We start from the raw sequence: 8,094 nt of genomic DNA, 5'->3' as shown, positions 1-8,094 counted from the left end.
TAGAACTGTGCTGATGGCTATACTCAGTAGTGTATTGTCAGTTGTTAATGTCTCCAGGTATAATTGATTTATCCTTTGATCATTCTAAAATTGCTCTGGATTTTAAATCATCAGTGAGCAAATTAATACAATAGCTACAGTATTGTGCTGATGGCTGTACTCAGTACTGTATTATAAAATGTGAACGTCACTAGCAATATTAGATCTGTCCATTGATCATTATAGATCTGCTGTAGAACTTAAATGGCCAGTGAATAGATTAATCCAATGGATGAAGTACTGTTTAGATTGCTACACTCAGTACTGTATTTTCAATTGCCAATATGTCTAGCGATAATTCATCTGTCCATTGCTAATTCTAGAATTGCAATATAATATAGATGATCAGTGAGTAGGTTAGCACGATGGCTGTAGAACTGTTTAATGGATATACTCGGTAGTGTTTTGTCAATTGTTAATATCTTCAGCTTTAATTCATTGAACCTTTGATCATTCTAGAATTGATATAGAATTTAAATCATCAGTGAACAGATTAATCCAACGGCTACAGTACTGTGTTGATGGCTGTACTCAGTACCGTACTGTCAATTGTCAATGTCTCTAGCAATATCAGAACTTTCCATTCATCATTGTAGAATTGCATTCTAGAATTATATGCGAACTGCATATCTCTTGAACCTAAAACGAATTTTCGAATAAAATAAAGTACACTTACGATTCCTTACATATTCTCTTCCCATTCGTTTAGAAATACGCAATACAGTATAACTCGAAATTGCACGAAAATTCGTAAACGAAAGAATGCTAGTAATTTCACCAATTGTTTCCCCAACACGATAAATTCACCATCGTCTGTTTAACCTAAAAATCGGGCGAAATGAAACCGACTGAAGCTACCTATGCTAGGAGAACAGCAGCCGTATCAATTTCCTCCGACTCCAGGTTTCCTTTTAACGCGAAAACGCACCCTCGAACATCCATTTCGATCGTGGCCGGGGCGTTGCTTCTTCGAGACTGCCTTGCGGTACAATATCGTATTTCAAAATCCCTATTTAGCATAAATATGCGAGCAACAGCCGCGCAGAGCGCGGCAATTCCGCCAGGAATTCCGCGTTCAAACCCGAGGTGATGGAAGGACAATGCGTCGACGGTGGAGGAAATACGATGGAGCGGGAAAGCAAAGGGAACCGGCCGGAATAAAAAGTGGAAAGTAAATCTCGGGGAGTGAAATAAGAAAGGAGCAGGGACGGAGAGCAAGGAATTTTATTAAGACTTGGAAAAATGAGGCGCGTATATCCTACTCGCACCGTGTCGTTATCTTACTCCCTTTTGAAATAATTATTTCTCACTCGGATATGCTCGAATGCTCGTTCTCTTTTATCCGTCTATCGTAATTTTACGCGGCTAAGCAAGCCTTTTCCCCGAATAAAATCAACTACCTGTAGGTGGGACTAATGTCTGTTGTCATAAATTCTGTACCGGGAGCCTTATGCCGGTTATATTTCAATCACAATTTGCGTTGAGCATCCAAGATAGGATGTAAAATATCCAGGTGTAACGTAATGTATCGCGAGATGACAAGTTGAAAATTATTAGCAAATTATTAAACAGCTGAATACTTTTATGGGGGTGTTAGAAGCATATAATTATAATAAAAGGTAATAAAAGTGGGAAATAAATTAAATTAGAGTTCAACTTTATGGAATATTCTAATTTTTTCTTTTTTTTAAGATATAGGAATAATAATTGCGATAAATATTCGAGTTAGACAATTATTTAAATGTCGATCTTATTACCTTATCTTAATACCTTATTTAAAAATCGAGCTTACGAAGTTTCGAGGTTGATTGGATATTTCGTTGAAATTTTTCAGTGATAGAGATGATAGAAAAATAGTTAACGTTAATTCGTGAATTTAACACTTTTAGTAATGAAAATGGTTCGAGAAAACGAAACAGGAACCATGAGGAACAGTCCTGTGTCCTATTGGATTTCCCATAGACGTATAAATATGGCTGCCAGTCGTGTGTATAACAGATAATCCACCATGAGTGTTTCTCTTCCGATTTTTTAATCAATTTCTAGATCGAAGTTTATTAGCTCTGAGAGCAGTTTAAACCAAAATATGCATACATTTTTATTATAGAAATGGAACGCGTTAAAATATATATTTCGGTATTAAACTCGTGTTCCTTTTTGATTGAGCAATATCTAATTTGTTCAATTAAAAGTTGTATATTTTTTACCAATACTATTTTATTCCACTTCGTGTGGTCTAGTTATATGTAATTATTAACTCGAATAATCAATTTTTAATAACAATTTTCAATCGGCAGTAATTTATAGTATACAAATATTCGAAATCTCTCTGAAAATTTTCTTATTGGTTTTTTATGGCAATTTTATTCTTCGCTTTTCAATTAGTATTTTTAATAAAGGCAAAACTCATTTTAAACAACGCAAAAGTTATTTCAGCAAAGGTGAACTTTTTTTAAATAAAAATATTTTAATTAGTTTTAGCAATTTGTATATTTTTTGAATATAAAACAAGTGCTCTGGATGCATTTGAAAATGTACGAAATTAAATAAAAATTGGTCATTCGACTTATCGAAATTTCTGCTGGAAAATGTTCGACTGTCTAAATAGAGACAAGGAGAAATCTGTTGGGGAAAAATTCCCAATCGATAATCGATTTTCCCATCAGGATTTATCAATGAACGGCTACGCCACCACGAATCATCCGTTTTGACAAGATTTATGCGAGCCTTGTAACGGCGATTGGGACTTTCGTTTGGTATCAAAAGCGCTTTCTCGACTAGAAAATAATTTTCCGGTTCCCGTATATCACCCTGAGTGTATCATATTTCTTGGAAATTATCGACAGCTCCCATTTCCATTACGAAGTAGAGTGAATCGCGCATGAAGAGCCAGTTAAATCTACCGTTTCAAAGAGGGATCCACCATTTTCTACAGTCGAACAACGCGAATTGCAAGCAATGCCCATTGCTTTCGAATTGAAAGTTCAAGTATCGAAGGTTCCATCACTCAATCCCTATAGGAATAAAATGAAACCGTGAATGAATTTGAACTTTCTTCTATTATTCACATTTTACGAAGGGAATAATATAGAAAATATTTTTCCTTCAACCCTTTAACCAGAATTCTTAATTTTATGCTTAATATATTCAAAAACAACTTTTCTTTTAATAACAAATAAATTTCACTCGCGTGGAATTAACGTGTATTAATTATTATAATGTGTATTATAATAATTTAAAAAAGGAAATTTGTGTAATGTATCGCATTTAATTATTCACCTTAAGAAGTTCGAAATATTTCTATTTATTGGAAGATTAATAGTAGGAAATGAGTAATATTAGAAAATGGCGAAAAATGAATAGTGTCCTTAAAAATAATATCTGATGTAAGCTTCGGTGGCTGTAGAAAATTAAATCTAGTCTAAATCTAAATAATTTGCAAATTATTATTTTGCTTCTTAACTTTCGTCATTGACTATACACTGGTAGATCAAGCCAAGACGCAATAATTAAATTAACAAAGAAGCAAAGAAATTTAGTCCTTTGCACTCGAGAAGCAACCCTCAGTCGCCATTTAATTGGATTCTAAGGATCGATGTTAATTAATATATCAAATTTAAAATTAGCCAACGACGCGTGGAATGTTGAACAGAAATAATTCTACGTTCTAATTTGTACGCGATTTCCTGTTTACCATTTTAAAAATATCGTCCACTTCTTCGAATTATTATTTCTCTGTAACGAAAAGATGGCCGAGTGCAAGGGGTTAATAATAGTAATTAAAACATTTCTCAGCCCCGATATTAACACGAGAAAATTTTTCAGAAAATAGCGCATCCTTCGAGAAATACTCGATAACACAAAACAAGCATAAAAATCGCAACTTTCTTCTTCATTTTCATCGCGACGATCTACGAAGCTTAGCTTTTAAAGCCACCACAGTCTCTCAGTTTCGCGTCGCAGCGACGCGGAAGTCGCACGCATTCCGCTTCACTTCCGTCCCTCACGCGCGTCCTGTATTTTTTCCTTCTTTTTCTAAAAAGCCCTTCGTGCATGTTTTACGCGTCTGTGAACCGGGGAACACTCGAGGCTTCTAATTTTTTAACGTAAGAGCAGCGCGGCAACGATCGTCGTCGCATCAGCCGGCGTCATTACTAACAGCAGGATGGAACATCCGTTCTTGAGTGTCGCTCGCGTGGCTTTCCGGGGAAACGTGCAAACGTTTACGGGAGAAATCGTCAACTTTCGTTTTGTAACGAGTCGTCAAATTAACGTTCCGCGCGTGAAATTATAGAAATTAATTGCAGCTCCAATTAATTTTGATACACGCATTATGCCGATAACTGCAACAAGGATTCCGCGCCATTGTAATTAATCGTGTCGCGAAATAAATCGTCGTAATGGCGACTCGCGACTAAGATTCGCTTCGTGTTTAACACTAGATTTAGGGAATCCGTCAATTTAATGGAAAGGTTGCTCCAATTAATGACAGATAAGTAACAAATTTAGTTACCTTATATTGAGACTGTTAATATAATATATAATTGTTGTTAAATTAAACTAATCGTTAAAAAAAGTGGCATGTGGTTTCCTTTACCTGTCAAATTGACAGGTATCCTTAGAAATAGATACATAGATAGCGTCCGTAACCCTAGTATTAATTATATCTTTGATAGCTAAATTGATACATATTACATTACATACATATTACATCCTTTCGAAAATTTTTAATTTTTAAAAATATCGAGGCCGATGAATCTTTCCTTTTATGCAACTGGTAAATTTTGTAATATTTTATGAGCATAAAATTCATTATACTTTTAAATTTTATTATTATAATTTAATAATAATTACACATAATATTTACACATTAAATTAATAATATTTAGGTTTTTAAAAATAAATTTCAGAGGGAAATTGATTAAAAAGTCTCTATTCTTTAAATAATCGCACGGTGCAATTAAAAACGAAGAGAGATAAATCGTGGGAAATATAAATTGCAATAAAATTGCTAACAAAAATAGAATTTTATATTAAAAATGGTGTGTCTTCGGTGGAATAAATGACGTCCAAGGTACCCATTCTTCTGTGGACAAAATAATTCCATAAACCCCATTGAAAATAGAGGAGTCTACCTGTCTACAATGGAACCGGCAATACCTGCACTTTATCTTGACGACTGTATACTCTACGGCGAAAGTTTGACCGAGAAATTGCCGGTAGGAATTTTTAACTTTGAGTTGCCTCTATAAGGATCGTCGATTCCGCGCAAAACTTCCCTTCGACGATTTTCGTTAATTATTCAAAGGGTCGCTGGCCGGGGGACGGCGAACTCCCGTGGAAAATTCTCCAAGGAAGTTACAACGAAAACGCCTCCGGCTGGCCGATATTTTCGATAATAATTTACGCTTTGACAGCTTCTCCGGGCATTAAGCTCGACGTTTGTAAATTATCGACAGGTCCGCGAGAAAGTATACAACTTCGCGACTACTTTTCTTCAGCCCCCTTTTCGCCCTGCATTAGCGAATCGCATTGGAATTAATTCTCCGTGGGATATCTCGGCAGTCGTGAACTCTTAGGGTGAATTTCACAACTGAAGAAGGTTGAGATCAAATTTTTGTCGAGGGAATTAATTATTTTTATGTTTACCTATATAATTATGTAATTAGGAAAATTGAAACGATTAAATCGAATGTTAAATAGTATTGTTTTATTTTTCGATCATTTGTCGAATATTTGGATAGTTTAGTATAGTGAATTCTAAATGATTACTATCTTTCTTGAATGGAATGTAGATTCTAATTTACAAAGGAACACAGGAAGATCCCAAAAATATTATATGGGTTATAATCAGTCTGTAATAATATTTTAATGGAGATACTCGTTCAAATACTATTAATTGTAATTAAAGAATAATAATTTTTTTAAATCGGGAATTATAGGGGTAGAAAAATTATAATTTCAGTAATAACGATACATAGTTTCAAATTCTGATTTAAACAAGAAATAAATTTCATACTCGAAGTAGTATACCTCAAATTCTTTTCAAATTCCTTCAAGTAATTAAAGAATAATAATTTTTTGAAATCGATAATTATAGGGGTAGAAAAATTATAATTTCAATAATAACGATACATACTTTCAAATTCTGATTTAAACAAGAAATAAATTTCATACTCGAAGTAGTATACTACAAATTCTTTTCAAATTCCTTCAAGTAAAATTCAAAACTATCTTCTGTAAAATTCCTTCATCGTACATGAAAACGCCCCAAAAAATCTCGCAATTTCCTGAACTTCGAGACAACTTCTATTGATCCTTGCAACCCCAAAGAAGAAAGCTGAGTACCCGAAAAATTAGTACGAAAGTAGCAAAGTAAAAATCAGCAGAAATCTCTTCCTCCGCGTCGATTTCGCTGGGACTAGTCCTCCTACTCGCTCTGCAGACAATGCTAGCCTAAATCAGCTACGAGGAAGCGAGGACAATATCGCGTCTCCCATAGGGGTCGTAAGAATGGATGCTGATACTTCGCGACTGGAATTCGGAACTTCGGAAAAAGCTTCGCGTTCCTGCAGCTCGTAGCTCAACTCTCAGGATTTGCCTGGCTAGACGGAGGAAGGGGTAGCTTGGAACACGCTGGGGTAAATTACAAATTTCCCAAAGCGGTCGCTGGATGAAATCACAAATTCTGAATGCACGGCCGTTTGCATTCAGCCGACGATCCTTCGAATCGGGACGCTCTTATGAATGCTAATTGAAGATTTTCCGGGACGTCTCGCCACCGGGACCTCGGCTGCTCGATGCACCATCGGAGATGCCACGGCTCTCAGAGTTCCATGGAAATGTGATGGGGGAAAAGGAGTTTTCATTGTGCCTAGGCTATCACGAATATTCTCTTTTTATTACACGACGAATGTCAACGAGTGTGGGTATGGTTATTGAATTTCTGTTTATTTTTCAAGTTTTGGTTTTGAGGGGTGAAATTGGGGTTGGTTGGAGTTTGATTAGGTTCTCTGCGAGGAAATTTTATTATGCTTGTCGGTGGTTGTGACAGTGGTTCGTGTCATTTGTAAATGAGTGTAATGAATTCTTTCGTTTTTGGTTTTCTTAATTTTTGATTTTCATGGGAAATAGGAGCTTTCGTACCTCTGAGAATTATAGGGAAATATGATGGGGGAAAGGGAGTTTTCATTGTGCCTAGACTATCACGAATATTCTCTTTTTATTTCACGACGAATGTCAACGAGTGTGGGTATGGTTATTGAATTTCTGTTTATTTTTCAAATTTTGGTTTTGAGGGGTGAAATTGGGGTTGGTTGGAGTTTGATTAGGTTTTCTGCGAGGAAATTTTATTATGCTTGTCGGTGATTGTGACAGTGGTTCCTGTTATTTGTAAATGAGCGTAATAAACTCCTTTGTTTTTGGATTTCTTAATTTTTGATTTCCATGGGAAATAGGAGCTTTCGTACCTCTGAGAATTATAGGCAAATGTAATGTGGAAAAGGAGTTTTCATTGTGTCTACACCTTTTCCTTCTTATTTCATGGCGAGTGTTAATGCAACTGCACCTATCAGTGTCCAAGTGATGGTTTCTTAATTTTTAATTAAAAATATCGCTTTCTACGTTGTCACTTTGGTCACTTGTCTTTGAAATTTTTCTTAATATAAGTATGATCAATTTTGCAATATTTCCTCGTATTCCAATTTTTCTTTTCTTTTAACTTTTTCTTATTTTATTCCTTCGTCATGGTATGTTTAGTGTCAATGAATACGAGTATTATTATTCAATCATTATTTATTTTTCCGCATTATTTGGTTTTAAGGGTTGAGATTGGGTTCTTTGGTTGGAGTTTGATTAGGTTTTCTACGAGGAAATTTAACAGTGGTTCATATTATTTGTAAATGACCACAACGAACTCCTTTATTTTCAGATTTATTAATTTTTTACTTTGGCAATTGGCGATAATATGTAATTTATTCTTATTATTATTACTTATGGAAAGTCTATGAAAATATCTTTTATTATAGTTTCTTATCAAAGTCCTATTTTTATGAC

The sequence above is a fragment of the Eufriesea mexicana genome, unplaced genomic scaffold (assembly GCF_001483705.2).
Source record: "Eufriesea mexicana isolate 0111107269 unplaced genomic scaffold, ASM148370v2 scaffold4157, whole genome shotgun sequence".
NCBI lineage: Eukaryota > Metazoa > Arthropoda > Insecta > Hymenoptera > Apidae > Eufriesea > Eufriesea mexicana.
The sequence above is the reverse complement of the archived record's forward strand: the minus strand, read 5'-3'. Positions refer to the sequence as shown.